The sequence below is a fragment of the Lithobates pipiens genome, unplaced genomic scaffold (assembly GCF_037356315.1).
Source record: "Lithobates pipiens isolate NorthernLeopardFrog02 unplaced genomic scaffold, aLitPip1_a1.2 Scaffold_18, whole genome shotgun sequence".
NCBI classification, from domain to species: Eukaryota; Metazoa; Chordata; class Amphibia; order Anura; family Ranidae; genus Lithobates; species Lithobates pipiens.
Window position 1 is genome coordinate 209,195,415 of NW_027507758.1, and position 20,517 is coordinate 209,215,931.

The 20,517-nt window shown below is 44.7% G+C and overlaps 9 pseudogenes; all 9 read right to left on the bottom strand.

Moving 5' to 3' along the window:
• Positions 1 to 13,513: 13,513 nt before the first annotated feature.
• On the bottom strand, positions 13,514 to 13,632 carry LOC143990874 (5S ribosomal RNA; annotated as a pseudogene).
• Positions 13,633 to 13,738: 106 nt separating this feature from the next.
• On the bottom strand, positions 13,739 to 13,856 carry LOC143990813 (5S ribosomal RNA; annotated as a pseudogene).
• Positions 13,857 to 13,965: 109 nt separating this feature from the next.
• On the bottom strand, positions 13,966 to 14,084 carry LOC143990922 (5S ribosomal RNA; annotated as a pseudogene).
• Positions 14,085 to 14,192: 108 nt separating this feature from the next.
• Positions 14,193 to 14,311, bottom strand: LOC143990806 (5S ribosomal RNA; annotated as a pseudogene).
• Positions 14,312 to 14,876: 565 nt separating this feature from the next.
• Positions 14,877 to 14,995, bottom strand: LOC143990869 (5S ribosomal RNA; annotated as a pseudogene).
• Positions 14,996 to 15,554: 559 nt separating this feature from the next.
• Positions 15,555 to 15,673, bottom strand: LOC143990496 (5S ribosomal RNA; annotated as a pseudogene).
• Positions 15,674 to 16,007: 334 nt separating this feature from the next.
• LOC143990904 (5S ribosomal RNA) lies at positions 16,008 to 16,126 on the bottom strand (annotated as a pseudogene).
• A 108-nt stretch (positions 16,127 to 16,234) lies between these two features.
• LOC143990606 (5S ribosomal RNA) lies at positions 16,235 to 16,353 on the bottom strand (annotated as a pseudogene).
• A 108-nt stretch (positions 16,354 to 16,461) lies between these two features.
• LOC143990967 (5S ribosomal RNA) lies at positions 16,462 to 16,580 on the bottom strand (annotated as a pseudogene).
• Positions 16,581 to 20,517: the final 3,937 nt, after the last annotated feature.

Below are 20,517 nucleotides of genomic sequence, written 5' to 3' on the forward strand. Positions count from 1 at the left end.
CTAGTGTGTATATAAGGAAGGCTAGTGATAACAGGGCACATGCTAATGTATACAGAATACATGCTTGGTTATACAGAGAGACTAACACATTCAGAGAGTCTAGTGTATACAGTGTGGTGAGAGTATACATAAGACTGGCTAGTGTACACAGAGAGGCCAGTGTTTAGAGAGAGGCAAGGGTGTACAGAGAAACTAGTATATATAGAAGACTACAGTATACAGAAGAAAGGCTAATGTATACAGAAGACAGGCTGGCTTATAAAGAGAGGCTAGTATATACAGAAAATAAGCTATCGTATACAGAGAGGCTAGATTAAACTGAGAGGCTATTTAACTGGGAAGCTATTGTATACAGAAGCATTGTTAGTGTATACAGAGGGGCTAGTGTGCACAGAAGACACGCTAGTATATACAGAGAGGCAAGTGTTTACAGAAGACAGTTTGGGGGTATTGTCACGTACCTGATGGAGAAGCCCGGAATGCAGGGAGCAGCCTCTCGTAAGCCTCTGGCTCGAGAACCCCTGGAAGTGGGGACAGGGACTCAAGAGTTCAGAGGGCACAAGTGCCAAGCTGGTGAGGAACTGGATCCTGGCAGTAGGTAACCGCAGGCACAGGTGAAGAGGCTGGAACAGCTGGAGGGCTGGCAGCAGACAGCAGTAGGCACAGGTAGGCAGGCCGGAACAACTGGTAGGCAAGCAGCGGGCCACAGCAGACACAGGTAAGCAGGCAGGAACAGCTGGTAGGCAGTAGCGAAGGTCAAGGTACAAGCCGGGTCGGTAGCAGGCGGGCATCAACGGTACACAGGGAAGAGGCAGAAGCGTGGTCAGGCGGTCCGGAGGTCAGAGGCTGGCAGCAAGCAGACGTAGTCAGGAACAGGCCGGGTAGCAAGTATCACAAGTAATCAGGTAATCAGGAGACAAGGTAACCGGAACGCTGTAGACTGGACAGCACTGAGGCACTGTAACAGGTTCCTTAAGTAGCCCTTCGGGCGCCAAGAACGGTCGCACGACGTGTCTGTGCGCGCCCGTGTGAAACCGTGAAGCCGTTCGTGACCCCGCACACCCACGTGCGCCCGTTCGTGCCCTCGCACACCCGCGTGCGCTCGTTCGCAACATCGCGCACCCGCGTGCGCCCGTTCGTGCCTACACGCACCCGCGTGCGTCCGTTCACGCCAACGCGCGCCCATGGATACCTATTAGCTCTCAACGAGGGGATAACGTGGGCAGGCCTTCCATGAGTCACTGGATTCCGGGAACGACCATGACAGGTATACAGAAAGATAGTGTATACAAAGATTATAAGGTATACAGAGAAACTAATGTATACAGAAGATAGGTTAGCGCATACAGAAGACAGGCTAGTGTATATCGGAGTCGTGTATGGAGAAAACAGGCTGGTGTTTACAGAGAGGCTAGTGTGTATAGAAGGAAGGCTAGTGATAACAGGACACATGCATACAGGCATACAGAACACAGGCTTGGATATACAGAAAGGCTAGGCTATTCTGAAGATAAGTTAGTGTATATAGAAGACAGGCTTGTTTATACAGAAGGCAGTATGAGGGTATACAGAGAGGCACGTGAATACAGATAGGCTGGTGGATATAGAAATGCTAGTATATACAGGGAGGCTAGTGTATACAAAGTTGCTAGTGTATATAGAGAGGTTGGGGGATATAGAAAGGCTTTTTTTAAAGAGAAACTACAGAGAGAGGCAGGGGAATACAGAGAGACTAGTGTATGCAGAGACGCTTTGGTATACAGAGAGGCTAGAGTAAACAGTGAAGCTGGGGTATGCAGAGAGGCTAGATTATAGAGAGGCTAGTATATACAGTGATGTTACTGTATATAGAGAGTTTGGTGTGTATACAGAGTCAAGAGAGACAGAGCAAAGCAGACTGTGTATACAGAAGCCTGGGTAGTGTATACAGAGAGGATAGTGTGTACAGAACACAGGTCAGTGTAAACAGACAGGCTAGTGGGTACAGAAGGCTAGTACATGTACAGGCCAGTACATACACAGGCCAGTACATACATGACTATTTCGGAGTCGTGTATGGAGAGAACACAGGCTGGTGTACACAGAGAGGCTAGTGTATATAGAAGGCGGGCTAGTGATTACAGGAGACAATCTGCGATATACAGAAAGGATCGGCTCTTGCACATCAGGCATACATCCTAAAGTAAAACATCTCTCTATTAACGTTCAGGGTTACTGATATATATATATATATATATATATATATTATATTGTACTGATAACCAGTGGAAAAGGACAACAGCTTACAAGCCGTTTTAATGCCATATGCTTCAGAAAATGAATGGAACTATTTTACAACCTAATGTTACATCTTAACATTTACTGATATCACATTATGCTGTCCATTAGAAATGGATCACGTAATGGAACATTAGTCACATTTAGCTGATATCAGAAATCTCAGACTTAACTTATCTGATTCGATTAATTCAGTTTTCATTTTTATAATGTGTGCCTTTTAACTGCCTAGTTTACACGCTGTTGTGTTAAGCCCGGTGACTGTATTAATGGTTATCTGTAAGTAACCAAAGTTAGTTCACATCTCTAATGGAGTTTGTCTCATAGTCATGTCATACTCTGATTATGCTTTCTCATCCTTATTCTATATTTAGATTATACCCACTACACGATTTTAATAATAATTTTAATCCTCTAAAATTATAGAAACATAGTCACGTCAATGCTCATATTTCGTTTTATGCAGCAACCATGCAGTAAACCTACTCTCTGTCATTGCAATTCCGACATTATGCCTTAATTAGGGTATTAGTTTGCAACTATCCTTTGATCCCTTTTGTGTATTTTTACTTTATGTCGACCTATAAATACTGTGTAAATATTTTCCTGACTTATTTTGCTATATTTATTATTAGATTATAGAGATTACAATGTCTAAATCCGATTAAATGTATTCACTGTTATAATGTCTACAGCTAATTTTAAGATAATGAAACATCCCCACAAAATAATCTGCATATATTAACAACTATTGCAACTATCTCTCTCTACTGATGTAAACAGTTTTAATGTTATTCTGATATATAGCTGGTAATCGCACCAATATATGAAACGGAATGGCTAATATAACGATCACTCATCCTGACTTATTTTGCTTTATTTATTATTAGATAATAGAAAGTTCTATCTCAAAATCCGGTTAATTCTATTCACTTCGATGAGGTATACCGCTAATTGTACGGTAATGCAAAATTCGCACAAAACCATCTTTTTGCTACCAGACATGCTGCACATATTAAGAGTAATCAACTATCGCTCACCAACGATGTAAACAGGTTGGTTTTTTTTTTCAAATATAAATTTTTATTAATTTCAAACAATGCCCAACATGGGCATGGACATATCGTAGAACATAGAAGTGGGATACATAAGGGGGAGCGAGGAAAAGGGGAGTACATAGTAAACATATTACCGAGAGCAAGGGAGAGGTAGGTATACAGTGTACACTTTACATGGCATACCAATTATAACTCTATGAAAGACCTAAGTCAATCTGCCATCTGGGGATTACCGCTTTATCTAAGCATAAAATCTTCATTAAGAAGCCAGAAGTGTATTCAAGAGCCTAAGTCCGTTCATTTCCCTCATCTCCTGCTCTCGTCAGAACCTCAATACCCCGGCAAAAGCCCAGAACCAAGGGCAGAGGCCATCGGGGGTGGGGGAAAGGGACACTGAAGGGGGAAGGTGAGGGGAGAAGGAGAGGGGGGGGGAAAGGGGGGCTGGAGGGGATTCTGGTTGATTCAGGACTGCCCTAACCTATATGTAGTCTATAATGCCGATCATATTACAAGGTCCTCAAGGATACTCCTTCGGATGAGAATATGAACTGGTGCCAGAGCGCCCATGTTTTCCTAAATTTTTCCTGCTGTTGCCTCCCCGTAAGCACCAGGTCTTCCAGTTTACTAACGTCCTCCACCCTACGAATCCAGGACGCCACCGATGGAGGGGCCTGGCTTTTTCCAGTGGAGCAGTATACATGCTCTAGCTGCATTTACTAGGTGACATGGAATGGATTTTGTACTTTTTAGCGGACATGGTATTTACGTGCAGGATGAAGAAGGCCGGGTCGTTGGGGACATCGTACTCTGTAAATTTTTGAGTAACGGTCCTGACTGTGGACCAAAAGTGAGACAACTTCGAACATGACCAAAATATATGTAACAATGTGCCCTGTTCTTGTCCGCATCTCCAGCAAAGCGCAGAGGTGTTGGGATAGAAGGAATGTAGAGCCTGAGGGGTTAAGTACCATCTCGTCAGAAGTTTGTAGTTAGTTTCCTGTATGTTTGTACAGATGGTAGACTTTAGGGCTAATGTTACAATACTTTGAGTCTGGCTCGGAGTAAACGTACAGTTCAATTCCCTCTCTTATTTTGTCAGGAAGGTCAAATGAGCATCGTCCAGGGGTATGACAAGAAGTACATTGTACATTGTGGACAGCGTTCTCAGAAGCGCCCCGTTACCAGAGCAGTATTCCTCAAAGGCGGTCAACGGTTCGTCAAATTGGAGGGGGGATTGGAGAGCTTGAAGAAAGTGTCTAAGTTGGACAGCAGTCCAAAAAGCTAGTTTATAGGGTCCCGATGTGTTACAGGGCCTCTCTATGGACGGCCAGTCCCCATTCGTCCGGAAGTGTCGTGATTGTGTGCACTTGCTACTGGACATGGCCTTCAGAAGTTGGGGATCCAGCCCTGGAGAGAATTGCGGGTTCCCTATAATAGGATATAGCAGAGAATTAGGTGTGGATAATGACTCTTTTGAGTAAATCTGTGACCCCATCCGGAGTGTCGTCCCTATCAGGGGATGTCTCTTCATGTGGGCTGGGAGATGCTTATAACACCAGGCAGCCAGCGGCACCTGCATCTGGGCTTGTTCCAGACGGATCCACAGCTTCAGATCTTGGTGTCGGCACCAGTCTATAATTCTACCGAGATGCACCGCTTGATAGTATTTCTTTACATCCGGAACAGCGAGGCCGCCGTGGAGCTTGGGCATGGAGAGTAAAGTCCGGGCTAGTCTCGGTTTTCTATGTGCCCAGATAAAGCCAGTGAACAGACCGTGTACCTGTCTAAAAAACATCGTAGGGACCAAAATAGGAAGTGCTTGCAGCAAATATAAAAATTTGGGCAAGATGCACATCTTAAGAATATTACACCTGCCAAACCAGGAGTGAAGGCCCTTATTCCAGGATTCTAATAGGGTCCTGGTTCTGGCCAGCAGGGGAGGGAAATTAAGTTTAAAGATGTGATTTAGATTTGCAGGGACAAAAGTCCCCAGGTACGACAGAGCCGTGGATGTCCATTTAATATTAAAGCTGGAACGAAGCCCTCGCATGGTCGCTTGCGGCAGTGCTACCCCCATGGCCTCCGATTTAGTGTAGTTAATTTTTAGATTAGAGACCTGCCCGTATTCCTTGAATTCCCGGAGGAGATTCGGGAGGGATATCGCTGGATTGGAGAGGGAAAACATCAAGTCGTCCGCATATGCAGAGACCTTGAATTGGGCATCACCCGCAACAATGCCTTGGATATCGGGGTTATTCCTAACTTTACATAGAAAGGGTTCTAAGGAAAGGGCAAAAAGAAGGGGTGACAATGGGCAGCCCTGCCTGGTTCCATTTTTAATTAGCAGGGGCTCCGACAGAATCCCATTCACTTTAATCTGTGCCGTCGGGGCAGCATATAATTGGGCTATCTACCTAATCATTTTCTCACCTAAGCCTATATGTCGGAGGACAGTGAACATATACATCCAGTTAACCCTGTTAAAGGCTTTTTCTGCATCTGTATTTAAGAAAACGGAAGGGGTGGGAGTCTGGTTCGCGATGTGGATCAAATTCAATACCTTAATAATAAACACAGGTCACACAGAACCAAACCGCGCTATAGAGGTACTAGCAAAAAAATGGCACAAACCAACAGAGCACTGAAACCGTGTCGCCACCCCTATACCTCGCAATCCTAGAAAGGAAACGCAAGTAATAGCGAATAACAAAGAAAAATATTTAGAAGGGGCCAGGCGCTACCGGTAATAGCTAAAGAGAGGTGTGTGCATATATGTGTAAAGTTAAATACACATACAGCACTAACCACCTAAGAAAACACAATAATTATTGGTGATGAGAAACCCCACCATCCACTGATTGAATGCAGGAAAAAGGAGTAGGCAGAGCAAATGACAGGCAAGACAATATAATATACCCCACTAATAAATAATACAATTTAGTACTGATTGTGGTATACACTACTATCTATAGTATGCTAGGAGTGTCACAAAGTATAAATATCATACCACACCCATAAGGTGCATGTATAAACCAGTAATTACAACTTATATAGCCATGTGCCAAATAAACAGGTTGATCACAGCAACAAAAAATATATATATATATAGAAACAACAAAATATTAATAAAATGTGTCTATGCAACCCTATTAGGTGCTGAAAAAATATATATATGTATACACACACATATATATATGTATATACACACATACACATGCACTAAACCCGTAAAGTGCTATAGTATACCATAAGGTGCTAAAAACCGCAGGGGTGCAAAGGATATAAAAACGTGCAAAAAGTGCAAGGTATGTGTAATGATTGATCACATAAAGTGCTAAGTATTAATATAACAAGTGAAAAAAAACAACACAATATAAACATAAAAAATGAATGAAGATAAACCAAGAAGGGTACATTAATACATAAAGTCCATCAAAAAAATTCATATATGAACCAAATAGAATCCTAAAGCGTGCAGTCCGAAAACAAAAAGGAGGTATGTATCCTCAAAATCTTCAAGTAGGTGCAGATTAAGGTGACTGGTGCTCAAATACATATAATTCAGGGGACTTCCGTGCTCACCCCCTCAGCTCCCCACTCACCGAAACTTTAAGCCCACGAAGGGCAGTCAGGCCTGTAAAACTCACACAGCAGGGGCTAGTCCACAGAAGGAGGGTCTAGAGGAGGCGGTTTTCCACTCTTTTCTTGATGTGTAGATGTCTTTAAAGTGAGTTTCCTGGATATAGGCTATATCAATTTTTGCCCTTTTTAAGTCGTGTATCAACATACAGCGTTTCTCTGGAGTGTTAAGACCTTTCGCATTTAAGGAGTATAGTGTTAGGCTGTCCATCCTCAACCAGAAAGAAAAAAAAAGGAGGGGGTTAAGAGTGGGGGGGGGAAGAGGCAGTGGGGCTGAGTCAAGCTTAACCGCCAATGGGGGCACCCACTATCCTCACAGCAGGGTGTCCCCCTAAGCCCAAAATCAAAAATGCTGCCAGGAGAGGTGTTGGAAGGTAGGGTCTGAACAACGGGGGATAAGGGAAGGGTAGAAACTAAAGACAAGCAAAATGCTTGTTTGGCACACCTCTACCAGGAGTGGCGGGGAGTGTGCTGGCCTATGCGGGGAAGCGACCTGGAGCAGCCAAGGAGGGGAGCCCCCGACTCCTCCCTACCCCTCGGAACCTTTGGAGCTGTACGGGCATGGGTTGCTAGTATCCGTATGTTCCCCCCATCCCGTCCCCCCAATATGGGGTGGCAAGGGGGGGAGGGTAAACGTCAGAAGCCGCCCATTCCGCCCCGAGTCCTACGCCCCAGAAACAACCAATCTTGCCCCCACAGTAAGGGGGTACGTAGCAGACCATACATGTAGCAGCATCCGGCAAGCTCCAGGTATATAAACATGTAGAACTAGAACCCAGCAGAAACTTATGTAAAACAGAGATAAAACATATAGGAAAACATTATAACATTAGGCATGTATCTTTAACAACCAGGTGACCAGGGGGGCACCTCTACCAAAGTATCCCTGTCCCCCACCCGGAAGGAGGAGGGGGGACCACAAATGGTGGTGCCCACCACCCTGGGAGGGCAGCCCCCCCCAAGGCAGGGGAGGAGGAACCCCCCACCCGGGCACCCCGCAAAAACAGACACAAAGTCGGGGCAACCCCCCGACCCCCTCAGTACAGCAACAGATCCAGTATCCGGAGCGTCGTCTCAGTCAGATTCAGCCCGGCAGACCCCCCGAGGCGTCGGAGGCGGGAGGGGCAACATCCCACAGTTAGGGGGGGCCCCGCGGGGCAATCCATGGAACAAAGGGGGGATGGGCGGAAAGGGGGGATAACCCACCCTCCCAGCAAGCCATCCCAAGTCAGCAGGCTCCACATACCGGAGCATTATAAACCCCCACCAGGTCCCCCAGGACTCCCTGGGTGAACAAGTAAATAAACACCTTAGCCCCCCCATCGCAGCACCTCGCCGCCATCACCAGTCCAGTGGCAAAGCAAAGAGGGTCTCCTCTCCGGACCCAGAGGGGTAGAGCAAGACAGGGCAGAGATCAGCAGCATACCAGAATGCAAGTTGTCAAAGTGCTTGAGGCTCAACTCATAACTCACGTGCCCCCTCCGGCGTGGTCGCTCGGAATCCGCGGCGACATCTCTGGGGTCTCGGCGGAGCCAACCTCCATGAGGACTATTGCCCGGATCTCCCCCCGGCGGAGGGCGAAACATCAGCCAGCGTCCAAAAATGCGAAAAGAGCCGGGAGATCTCCTGGGGAGCAGAGGTGGAATGGCCGCTGATCTTTCTTGAAAATCACCGCTAGGGGGTAACCCCAGCGGTAGGTGACCCCCCTCCGGCGGGCAGCCTCCAGCACAGGGCGGAGCATGGCTCTTCTCTGTAGGGTAGCTCTGGAGACATCGGGCAGAATTTTAACAGATGCCCCATCAAAATCCACATCTCCAGCTTTCCATGCTCTGCGTAGCATCAGTTCCTTGTTGGAGTAGTGATGAAGGCGGCAGATAACATCCTGCGGCCTATTGATGTCCTGCGATTTTGGCCCCAGCGCCCTGTGAATCCTGTCAAATTCCAGGGTCTGCAGGAGCGGTGAGCCCGGCAGCATGCGGAAGATGGCAGTGGCCATAACAGCCAGGTCTTCTGATCCGGTCGCCTCCGGGAGATCCGCTCCTGTCTTCCATTTCTTCTTGATGGAGCAGAAGCAGGGTAGCGGCATCAATGTGGGCATCCTGGAGTCTCTCCAGCGCACAAACCCTGGATTCCAAATCCGCCGCCGAGTTCTCCCCCGCCGCCAAGTGCTCTGTGAGGGAGCTCAGTTCGCCTCTCACCTCCTGTAGCTCTTTGCGGTGTTGTGTCTGCAGGCAGCCGATAAGGGATTCGATATCCGTCCGGGTAGGGAGGGCTCTGAGAAGCGCCCACAACTCCGCGTTCCCCTCGGTTCCCGCAGTGGACATTAGAAGGGGTGCGGAGCTCAATTGCAAGGCAGGAGGAATGTCTGAGAGCGAGTCCGAGCCAAGTGAAGCAGACGGGCCGCTCTCCAGTGTCTCCTCTCCCTCCGCACGTGCGGCCGCCATCTTAGGGGTAGTGGGAGTCAGCCGGGGCTGTGTTAGAAACTGCGTGATCGGCCCGCCGGACTCCCGCGGTCTAGCCTGCCTGGACTTTCCCTTTGTTTTCTGCTTCCTCGTAGACATGCCGCGATCAGGCAATGGGTGTGAGGATCATAGTAGGCTCCGATAGCTGGGAGGAGAACGGGAGCTTGGGAAACACACATCCTCACTCCGCCATGTCCAGGCCAGGCCCCCTGTAAACAGTTTTATTGCTTTTCTCTTTGCACTAAGATTGTAACAATAATAATAATAATAATATTGTGTACTGCAAAGATTAACTCATCTAATATCCACTTTGTCAGTGGTACCGGCATAGCCTTTAAATTTAGACTGACGCAACTATTTATCAGCCATTTTGAAGCTAATGCAACTAAGCTTTCAATCTCTTACCGTTGAACAGCGATACTTCCTCCCTGCAATATTAAGCCAATTAAATATCCTATTGGACGCCTATATTATACAACTCTCTCAAAAGCATATATGTAGAGAATATAACTATCTTAATCAAACAGTTTATTGCTCAACAAGTATCGGCCGTCATGAGATAAGAAAATAAACACTTCCACTGTTTGACTCTCTTTTCTGTATTACTTCTTTTTCTCCACCTTAACTGTCACAGTTAAAACACAGTGACAAAACATTTATTTTAACCGCAGCAAAATGTGAGAAAAACACATCTTACAAAATGTGAGAAAAGCACATGTAAGCCGTCTGTCTGCCATATTGCTTCAGAAAATTGATTTAACACTTTTACATCCATATCAATTCCACATCCTAATGTAAACCGTCTTACAATTTTAACATTTACTGATAGCAATTACTGATATTACATTAAGATGATAACCAGTGGAAAAGGACCTGTCAAATTAAACTGTGACATAATCATGATCTCAGAGTTAACGTGCAACTAATATTGTATTGCTTTTCTTGACATTAAGCTAGTATCTCTTTGCAATAGGAAAGGGATTGTGTTCCGGTTTATAAGGTCTCTTTAGAACATTTTTCTGAAAAATGGAAAAGGGCAACAGTCATTGTAAGCCCTCTTCCTGCCATTTGTTTCTGAAAAGTAATGGAACTATTTTAAATCCATATCAATTTTACGGTATGCAATATTCGCACAAAACCATCTTGTGTGCTACGTGACCAGCTGCACATATTAAGAGTAATGCATCTGTCTCTCGCTACCGATGTAAACAGTTGAATTACTTTTCTTGACATTAAACTAGTAATGCAAAGATCAACCCGTGTAATATCAGCTTTCTCTGCGGTATCCTTTCATATCCATTCAATTTAGACGAATGCAACTCTTTCTCAGTAATTTTGAGGCTAATACAACTAAGCTTTCAATCTCTTACCGTTGAACTGCGAACTGCAATACTTCCTCCTATTCAGCCATTTAAATGTCATGTTGTCTCCTATATTATACAGCTCTCAAAGAGAAGATATGTTGTCTAACTGCCAAACTTACACTCTGCCATTTATAGAAAGTATGCTAACAATAAAAATCTTTAGTAAACAGTTTTACTGCTCAATCAGTATCAACAATCATGGCATAAAAAAATAAACTCTTCCACTGTTTGACTCTATTTTGTGTATTACTTCTTTTTCTCCACCTTAAGTGTCACACTGATTATCAGACTCACAACACTTTTCTTTTAACTGCATCAAAATGTTAGAAAAGCCGTGGGATTGTTTACGTGCTTGAATTGAAGTTGCAACAGCAAAAGAAAGCAAAAAAGTCCTGATTATATTGATAAAACATAATTCAACTATTTTACATTCACATCAAGCATACATCCTAATGTAAACTGTCTCACCTATCTCACATCTCTAATGCAATTCGTCTGTTCGCCATGTCATCCTTTGCCAAGAATACTCGCTACATGGCACGTAAGGATCCTGAAAAATGATAGAAACCTAGTCACGACGATACTGATATTTCGATTTACAGCAACACATCTAATTTAATTGCTATTCCGACATTCTGCCTTGGTATTATTTTGCAACACTCGCTTGAACAATGTAAAGGTAAGCTAGATATTTTTTGTAATTTCCACTTAAGCTCGACCTGTATATACTGTTTCAATATTATCTTTTGTAATTTTTCTAAATATATTATTAGATATATAATATAGAGATTGCTATGTCTAAATCCTGGTAAACCTACTCACCTTTATAAGGTCTACTGCTACGTTTAGGATAATACAAAACCATCTTATAGCTACTTTACACGCTGCACATATTAAGATTAATACAATCATCTCTAGCTACCGATGGGAACCGTTTTATTGCTATTCTCACATTTAGCTGGTATCTGTCTGCAATAGGAAATGGAATATGTACTACAAAGATCACTCATCTAATATCAGTCTTCTCAGTGCTACCGGGATAACTTATACATTTAGAGTAATGCAACGATTTCTCAGTCATTTTGAAGCTACTGCAACTAAGGCTTCCGACCTCTTGTCAACTGCAATACTTACTCTCTGCGATATAAGCGATATATGAACTGTCCTATTTGTCTGCTATGTATAATGTATCAAAATACAATGCTATGTATAATAATAACTAAACTAATAATACATTTTTCTCAAAAGCAATATTGTCTTACTGCAATACTTAACTCTGTCATGTGAGTACACTCTGTCATTTTTAGAATAATGCGAATAATGCATCTTAATAATGTTTTAGCCAAAAAAAATGTCTAAAATTCCACTATATGTAGAGAATAAAACTATCTTACATCTAACATCTAAAAATAGCAATAAAGTCTTGTCTTCTGTACACACTAGCCTCTCTGTGTACCCCAGCATCTCTGTATACACTAGCCTCTCGGTGTACCCCAGCCTCTGTGTATACACTAGCCTCTCTGTATACTCCAGCCTGCCTTCTGTATACCCTAGCTTCTCTGTATACTCCAGTCTCACTTTATACCGCAGTCTATCTTCTGTATACAATAGCCTATCTGTATACACTAGCCGAAATTCTGTATACATCCATATGTAAAAGCCTATCTCTATTCCCTTGTTTGTCTTTGTCTCTCTGTATACATCAGCCTCTCTGTATATGCTAGTCTGTCTGTATACACTAACAAGTCTGCATACACTAGCCTCTCTCTGTACCCCAACCACTCTGCATGCCATTGGTTGTATTCTGTATACACTAGCCTTTCTGTATACCCTAAACCTACCCTAACCTCTCTGTAAATCTAGCCTCTCTGTAGCTCTTTGTATACCCCAGCCTCTCTGTGTACCCCAGCCTCTCTGCATACACAAGCCTCTCTGTATACACAAGCCGTTCTTCTGTATACCCTAGCTTGTCTTTTATATGCACTAGCCTGACTAGCTTCCACCTAGCTTCTCTGTATACCCCAGCCTCACTGTATACCCGAGACTGTCTTCTGTTATCACTAGCCTTTCTCTATTCACTAGCCAGTCATTTATTTACACTATCCAGTCATCTGTATACACTAGCCTCTCTTGATATACTAGCCTCTCTTTATACTCTTGTCTTCTATATACCCTAGCTTCTCGTTGTATACACTAGCCTCTCTCTATACCCAAGCCTGTTTTCTGTATACTCTATATTCTCTATATACTCCAGCCTCTATGTATGCCCCAGTGTGTCTTCTGTATACACGTGCCTGTCATCAATATGCACTAGCCTGTCTTTTTTTTACACTAGTCTCTCGGTATACCCCAGGCTCTCTGTTTAACCCAGCCATTTTCTATATACCATAGCATCTCTGTATTACCCAGCCAATCTGTATACACTAGCCTCTCTGTATACCCCAGTCTCTCAGTACACACTAGCATTTCTTTATACACTTGCGTCTATGTATACCACAGCTTGCCTTTTGTATACACTAGCCTCACTTTATCCCCTAGCCTCTCTGTATACACTAGCCTCAGCCTGAATGATATCAGGCGCATACAGGGTGATGTGGCCATTGGCGATATTGCTAGCCACTCTCAACCCTCTTGACAAACGCCAAGATGGACACCTCGGCAAACAAGCAGAAAAATAAAACAGGTCGGCGAAACCAACAACATATTAAAAAAAAGCCTACGGCACCTAGTATTCCCAGGTGGTCTCCCATCCAGGTAATAACCAGGCCCGACCCGACTTAGCATCCGAGATCAGTTGAGATCGGGCTAATTCAGAGTGATGTGGCCTTAGGCAATCTTGCTGGCCACTCTCAACCCTATTGACAAACGCCAAGATGGTCACCTCGGCAAATAAGCAGAAAAAAAACAGGTCGTCGACACCAATAACATATTAAAAAAAAGCCTACGGCACCTGGTATTCCCAGGCGGTCTCCCATCCAGGAACTAGCCAGGCCCAACCCTGCTTAGCATCCGAGATCAGACTAAATGGGCGCATTCAGGGTGATGTGGCCGTAGGTGATCTTCCTGGCCATCTCTCAACCCTCTTGACAAACGCCAAGATGGTCACCTTGGCAAACAAGCAGAAAAATAAAACAGGTCGACGACGCCAACAACATATAAAAAAACTGCCTACGGCACCTGGTATTCCCAGACGGTCTCCCATCCAGGTACAAACATGGCCTGGCCCTTCTTAGCATCCGACATCAGACGAGATTGGGCGCATTCAGGGAGATGTGGCCGTAGGTGATCTTGCTGGCCACTCTGAACGCTCTTGACAAATGCCAAGATGGTCACCTCGGCAAACAAGCAGAAAAATAAAACAGGTCGTTGATGCCAACAACATATTAAAAAAAAGACTACGGCACCTGGTATTCCGAGGCGGTCTTCCTTCCAGGTACTAACCAGGCCCGACACTGCTTAGCATCCAAGATCAGATGAGATCGGGCTCATTCAGGGTGATGTGGCTGTAGGCGATCTTCTGGCCACTCTCAACCCTCTTGACAAACGCCAAGATGGTCACCTCAGCAAACAAGCAGAAAAATAAAACAGGTCGTCTACGCCAACAACATATTGAAAAAAGCCTGCGGCACCATTTATTCCCAGGCGGTTTCCCATCCAGGTACTAACCAGGCCCATCCCTGTTCAGCATCTGAGATCAGATGAGCTCAGGCTCATTCAGGGTGATGTGGCCTTAGGCGATCTTGCTGGCCACTCTCAACCCTCTTGACAAATGCCAAGAGGGTCACCTCGGCAAACAAGCAGAGAAATAAAATAGGTCGTCGACGCCAACAACATATTAAAAAAAAGCCTGTGGTACAAGGTTTTTCCAGGCGGTCTCCCATCCAGGTACTAATCAGGCCCGACCCTGCTCAGCATCTGAGATCAGACGAGATCAGACACATTCAGGGTGATGTACTGTAGCTGTAAGCAATCTTGTTGGCCACTCTCAACCCTATTGACAAACGCCAAGATGGTCACCTCAGCAAACAAGCAGAAAAATAAAACAGGTCGTCGACGCCAACAACATATTAAAAAACTGCCTACGGCACCTGGTATTCCCAGGCGGTCTCCCATCCAGGAACTAAAGAGGCCCAACCCTGCTAAGCATCAAAGATCAGACAAAATTGGGTGCATTCAGGGTGATGTGGCCGTAGGCAGTCTTGCTGGCCACTCTCAACCCGCTTGACAGACTCCAAGATGGTCACCTCGGCAAACAAGCAGAAAAATAAAACAGGTTGTCTACGCCAACAACATATTAAAAAAAGCCTGCGGTACAAGCTTTTCCAGGCTGTCTCCCTTCCAGGTACTAACCAGGCCCGACCCTCCTCAGCATCCGAGATGAGATGAGATCGGGCACATTCAGGGTGTTGTGGCTGTAGGCAATCTTGCTGGCCACTCTCAACCCTATTGACAAACGCCAAGATGGTCACCTCAGCAAACAAGCAGAGAAATAAAACAGGTCGTCGACGCCAACAACATATTAATAAAAAGCCTACGGCACCTGGTATTCCCAGGCGGTCTCCCCTCCAGGAACTAAAGAGGCCCAACCCTGCTTAGCATCCGAGATCAGACTAAATTGGGCGTATTCAGTGTGATGTGGCTGTAGGCAATCTTGCTGGCCACTCTCAACCCTCTTGACAAACGCCAAGATGGTCAACTCAGCAAACAAGCGGTAAAATAAAAAAGGTCGTCGACGCCAACAATATATTTAAAAAAGCCTACGGCACCTGGTATTCCCAGGCTGTCTTCCATCCTGGTACTAACCAGACACAACCCTGCTTAGCATCCGAGATCAGATGAGATGGGGCGCATTCAGGGTGATGTGGCCATAGGCGATCTTGCTGGCCACTTTCAACCCTCTTGACAAATGCCAAGATGGTCACCTCGGCAAACAAGCAGAAAAATAAAACAGGTCGTCGACGCCAACAACATATAAAAAAACTGCTTACGGTACCTGGTATTCCCAGGCGGTCTACAATCCAGGAACTAACCTGGTCCGGCCCTTCTTAGCATCTGAGATCAGACAAGATTGGGCGCATTCAGGGTGATGTGGCCGTAGGTGATCTTGCTGGCCACTCTGAACGCTCTTGACAAACGCCAAGATGGTCACCTCGGCAAACTAGCAGAAAAATAAAACAGGTCGTTGACGCCAACAACATATTAAAAAAAGCCTACGGCACCTGGTATTCCCAGGCGGTCTCCAATCCAGGTACTAACCAGACCCAATCCTGCTTAGCATCCAAGATAGGATGAGCTCAGGCTCATTCAGGGTGATGTGGCCGTAGGCGATTTTTCTGGCCACTCTTAACCCTCTTGAAATATGCCAAGATGGTCACCTCGGCAAACAAGCAGAAAAATAAAACAGGTCGTTGATGCCAACAACATATTAAAAAAAAGCCTACGGCACCTGGTATTCCCAGGCGGTCTTCCTTCCAGGTACTAACCAGGCCCGACCCGGCTTAGCATCCGAGATCAGACAAGATCGGGCTAGTTCAGGGTGATGTGGCCGTAGGCAATCTTGCTGGCCACTCTCAAACCTCTTCACAAACGCCAAGATGGTCACCTCAGCAAACAAGCAGAAAAATAAAACAGGTCGTCGACGTCAACAACATATTAAAAAAAAGCCTGCAGCACCAGGTATTCCCAGGCGGTTTCCCATCCAGGTACTAACCAGGCCCGACCCTGCTCAGCATCCGAGATCAGACGAGATCAGGCGCATTCAGGGTGATGTGGCCGTAGTCGATCTTGCTGGGCACTCTCAACCTTCTTGACAAACGCCAAGATGGTCACCTCGGCAAACAAGCAGAAAAATGAAACAGGTCGTCGACGCCAACAACATATTTAAAAAAAAGCCTACGACGCCTGGTATTTCCAGGCGTTCTCCCATCCAGGTACTAACCAGGCCTGACCCTGCTTGGCATCCGAGATCAGATGAGATCGGGCGCATTCAGAATTTCTAAGGGCGTAAATTTTTGATTTCACGCCTCACTTCCTATCACAGTTTTGATGGCCATAAAATGCCAAGATGGCACAACCCCCCCCCCCCCCCAAATTACCCTATTTTGAAAAGTAGACACCCCAAGCTATTTGCCAAGAGGCATGGTGAGTATTTTGCAGCTCTCATTTGTTTTTGAAAATGAAAAATGTATATTTTTTTTCTTTTTTTCAATTTTCAAAACTTTGTGCCAAAAATTAAGGTCTGCAAAATACTCACCATGCCTCTCGGCAAATAGATTGGGGTGTCTCCTTTCCAAAATGGGGTCGCTTGGAGGGTTTTGTGCTATCTGGGCATTCCATGGCCTCCGAAACTGTGATAGGCAGTGGGGAATGAAATCAAAAATGTACACCCTTAGAAAGCCTGAAGGTGGTGCTTGGATTTTGGGGTACCGTACGCGGTTAGGCTCCCAAAAGGTCTCATACTTGTGGTATCCCCGTACTCAGGAGAAGCAACAGAATGTATTTTGGGGTGTAATTTCACATATAACCATGGCATGTTTGAGCAATATATCATCTAATGACAACTTTGTGCAAAAAACAAAAAAAATAATAATAATGTCTTTTTTCCGCAACTTTTGTCAAAATATAAAATATTCCATGGACTCTACATGCCTCTCAGCAAATAGCTTGGGGTGTCTACTTTCTAAAATGGAGTCATTTGGGGGGGTTTTGAACTGTCCTGGCATTTTATGCACAACATTTAGAAGCTTATGTCACACATCACCCACTCTTCTAACCACTTGAAGACAAAGCCCTTTCTGACACTTTTTGTTTACATGAAAAAATATTTTTTTTTGCAAGAAAGTTACTTTGAACCCCCAAACATTAAGTATTTTTTTTAAAGCAAAGGCCCTACAGATTAAAATGGTGGGTGTTTCATTTTTTTTTCACACGGTATTTGCGCAGCAATTTTTCAAACGCATTTTTTGGGGAAAAAACACACTTTTTTTAATTTTAATGCACTAAAAATCACTATATTGCCCAAATGTTTGATGAAATAAAAAATATGATCTTAGGCCGAGTACGTGGATACCAAACACGACGCGCTTTAAAATTGTGCAGAAATGTGCAGCGGCGACAAACTACATACATTTTTAAAAGCCTTTAAATGCCTTTACAGGTGACCACTTTAGATTTACGGAGGAGGTCTACTGCTAAAATGAGTACCCTTGATCTGACCTTTGCGGTGATACCTCACATGCATGGTGCAATTGCTGTTTACATATGACGCCAGACCGACGCTTGTGTTCAATGTTGCGCCTTAGCGGGGGGGACAGGGGTGTTTTTTTTTGTTTTTTTATTATTTATTTTGCTTTTTTATTTTATTTTTAAACTGTTCCTTTCATTTATATACATATATATTTATCATTTTTATTGTTATCTCATGGAATGTAAATATCCCCTATGATTGCAATAGGTAGTGACAGGTACTCTTTTTTGAAAAAATGAGGGTCTATCAGACCCTAGATCTCTCCTCTGTCCTCAAAGCATCTGACCACACCAAGATCGGTGTGATAAAATGCTTTCCCAATTTCCCAATGGCGCTGTTTACATCCTGCAAAATCTAAGTCATGAAATGCTCGTAGCTTACGGTTTCTTAGGCCATAGAGATGATTGGAGCCATTCTGGTCTCTGATCAGCTCTATGGTCAGCTGGCGGAACCACCGGCTGCATTCTCAGGTTCCCTGTTGGGACAGGAGAGCCTGAGAAAACCATGGAAGACGGTGGGGGGGGACATTCCCTCCCACTGCTTGTAAAAGCAGTCTAGAGGCTAATTAACCGCTAGGATTGCTTTTACATAAAAGCCGACCGCTGGCTGAAAAGAATGATACCAAGATGATACCTAAACCTGCAGGCATTATTCTGGTATAAGCACTCAAATTCCAGCAACATACCAGTACATTGCTGGAACTGGTTGGGCATATATTGTAATTTTTTTTTCATGCAGCCTGTGGGCTGAACGAAAAAAAAAAATATTGATCGGTGGGTATGCCCACCATTAGAATACCTCCTTTCATCCACCCACTTCTAATGGTGGGCATACATGCACCATTTATATATGCCGAAGCATGGGGGCATCCTCCCGCAAAAGTTAGGAGCAAATTGCTCCTCCACCCCTTCTGCCTCCATGCTTCGGCATATATGCTCTTTTTTTAACTGTGGTGGTGAAATCACCTCCGACAGTGCTGGAGTCACGGCTTTATGTATCGTGGGAGCAAACGCTGTTGCTGTCAAGATAAATAAATCCACGCTACAGCTGAATGGCATACCTGAAAACAAAAAATGGTTAACAATAAAACATTGCAGAATAGAATACAGTACAAAGGAGCAGAACAATAGAGAGAGAATAGAGAGAGAGAGAACAATAAAATGACAACTATTTTTGTTTATTTTATTTTATATTTTTTTTGGTTTTTAACTTTTTTTTTATACACTTTTTTATGTAACTTTAACAGTTCTGTTGTAACGGTTCCAGCGGTTTGGGTCTCTCAAAATGCGATGGCATCTTGAATGTGTGCCTAGCCTGTGCAATGCTGTACCCTACTCTAAAACTCAACTCGTTCATGGTAGCGTTCAAAACATTCACCAATGCAAAGACCAGGATTGTCAGGACAGAGGGGACAATAATGACGGGTGTCACGCCTATATCCATGCTTTCTGCAGACATGACATTTTCTTTGGGGGGCTCGTTGGGTAGGGGTACGCGGGAGGACATAAGGATAATGCCTCTCATGCAGCTTACTGCATTTGGTTGGGGAAGGTGAGGTGGAGCACCGTCTGGATACAGAAGGGCTCTGACGATATCCTCCTGGAATTTAAGGAAGGATCCAGTCCGTCCTGAAGCTTTGTGTAGCACATAAGCATTCAGCATAGCCAATTGGAATAAATAAACAGACACTTTTTTGTACCAGCGTCTGGCCTTACGGGCAACTAGGTACGGCGCCAACAACTGGTCATTGAGGTCCACCCCTCCCATATTTTTGTTATATTTGTGGACACAGAGGGGTTTCTCCACAACACCAGTCGCCGTATGAATTTGGACCATCGTATCTGCATGAAGGGAGGTAAGAACGAAAACATTCTTATTATCCCTCCACTTCATAGCGAGCAAATTATTACACCGCAAGCAGGCTCTCTCCCCCAGCCTAAGACGAGAATCTATAAGCCGCTGGGGAAAGCCCCGGCGATTAGGTCGCACGGTGCCACATGCTCTAATCTGCTGATCAAACAAGTGACTAAACAGTGGCACGCTCGTGTAATAATTGTCCACATATAAATGGTACCCCTTTCCGAATAAGGGTGACACCATGTCCCACACTATCTTGCCAGCGCTTCCTATGTAGTCAGGGCAGTTCTCCGGCTCTACGTGACTATCTTTACCCTCATAAACCATAAAACTACGTATATAGCCTGTGGTCCTGCCACAGAGCTTATACACCTTGACCCCGTATCTGGAACGCTTGTTGGGAATGTATTGTTTGAATGACAAGCGACCAGAAAACGTAATCAGGGACTCATCAACGCAGACAACTTGATGGGGAGTAAACAAGTCTGCAAAACGTTGGTTGAAGTGGTTTATGAGGGGCCGAATTTTGTAGAGCCAATCGTATGCAGGGTCTCCACGAGGACGACAAAGTTCATTGTCGTTGAAGTGCATGAACCGCAAAATCTGCTCATATC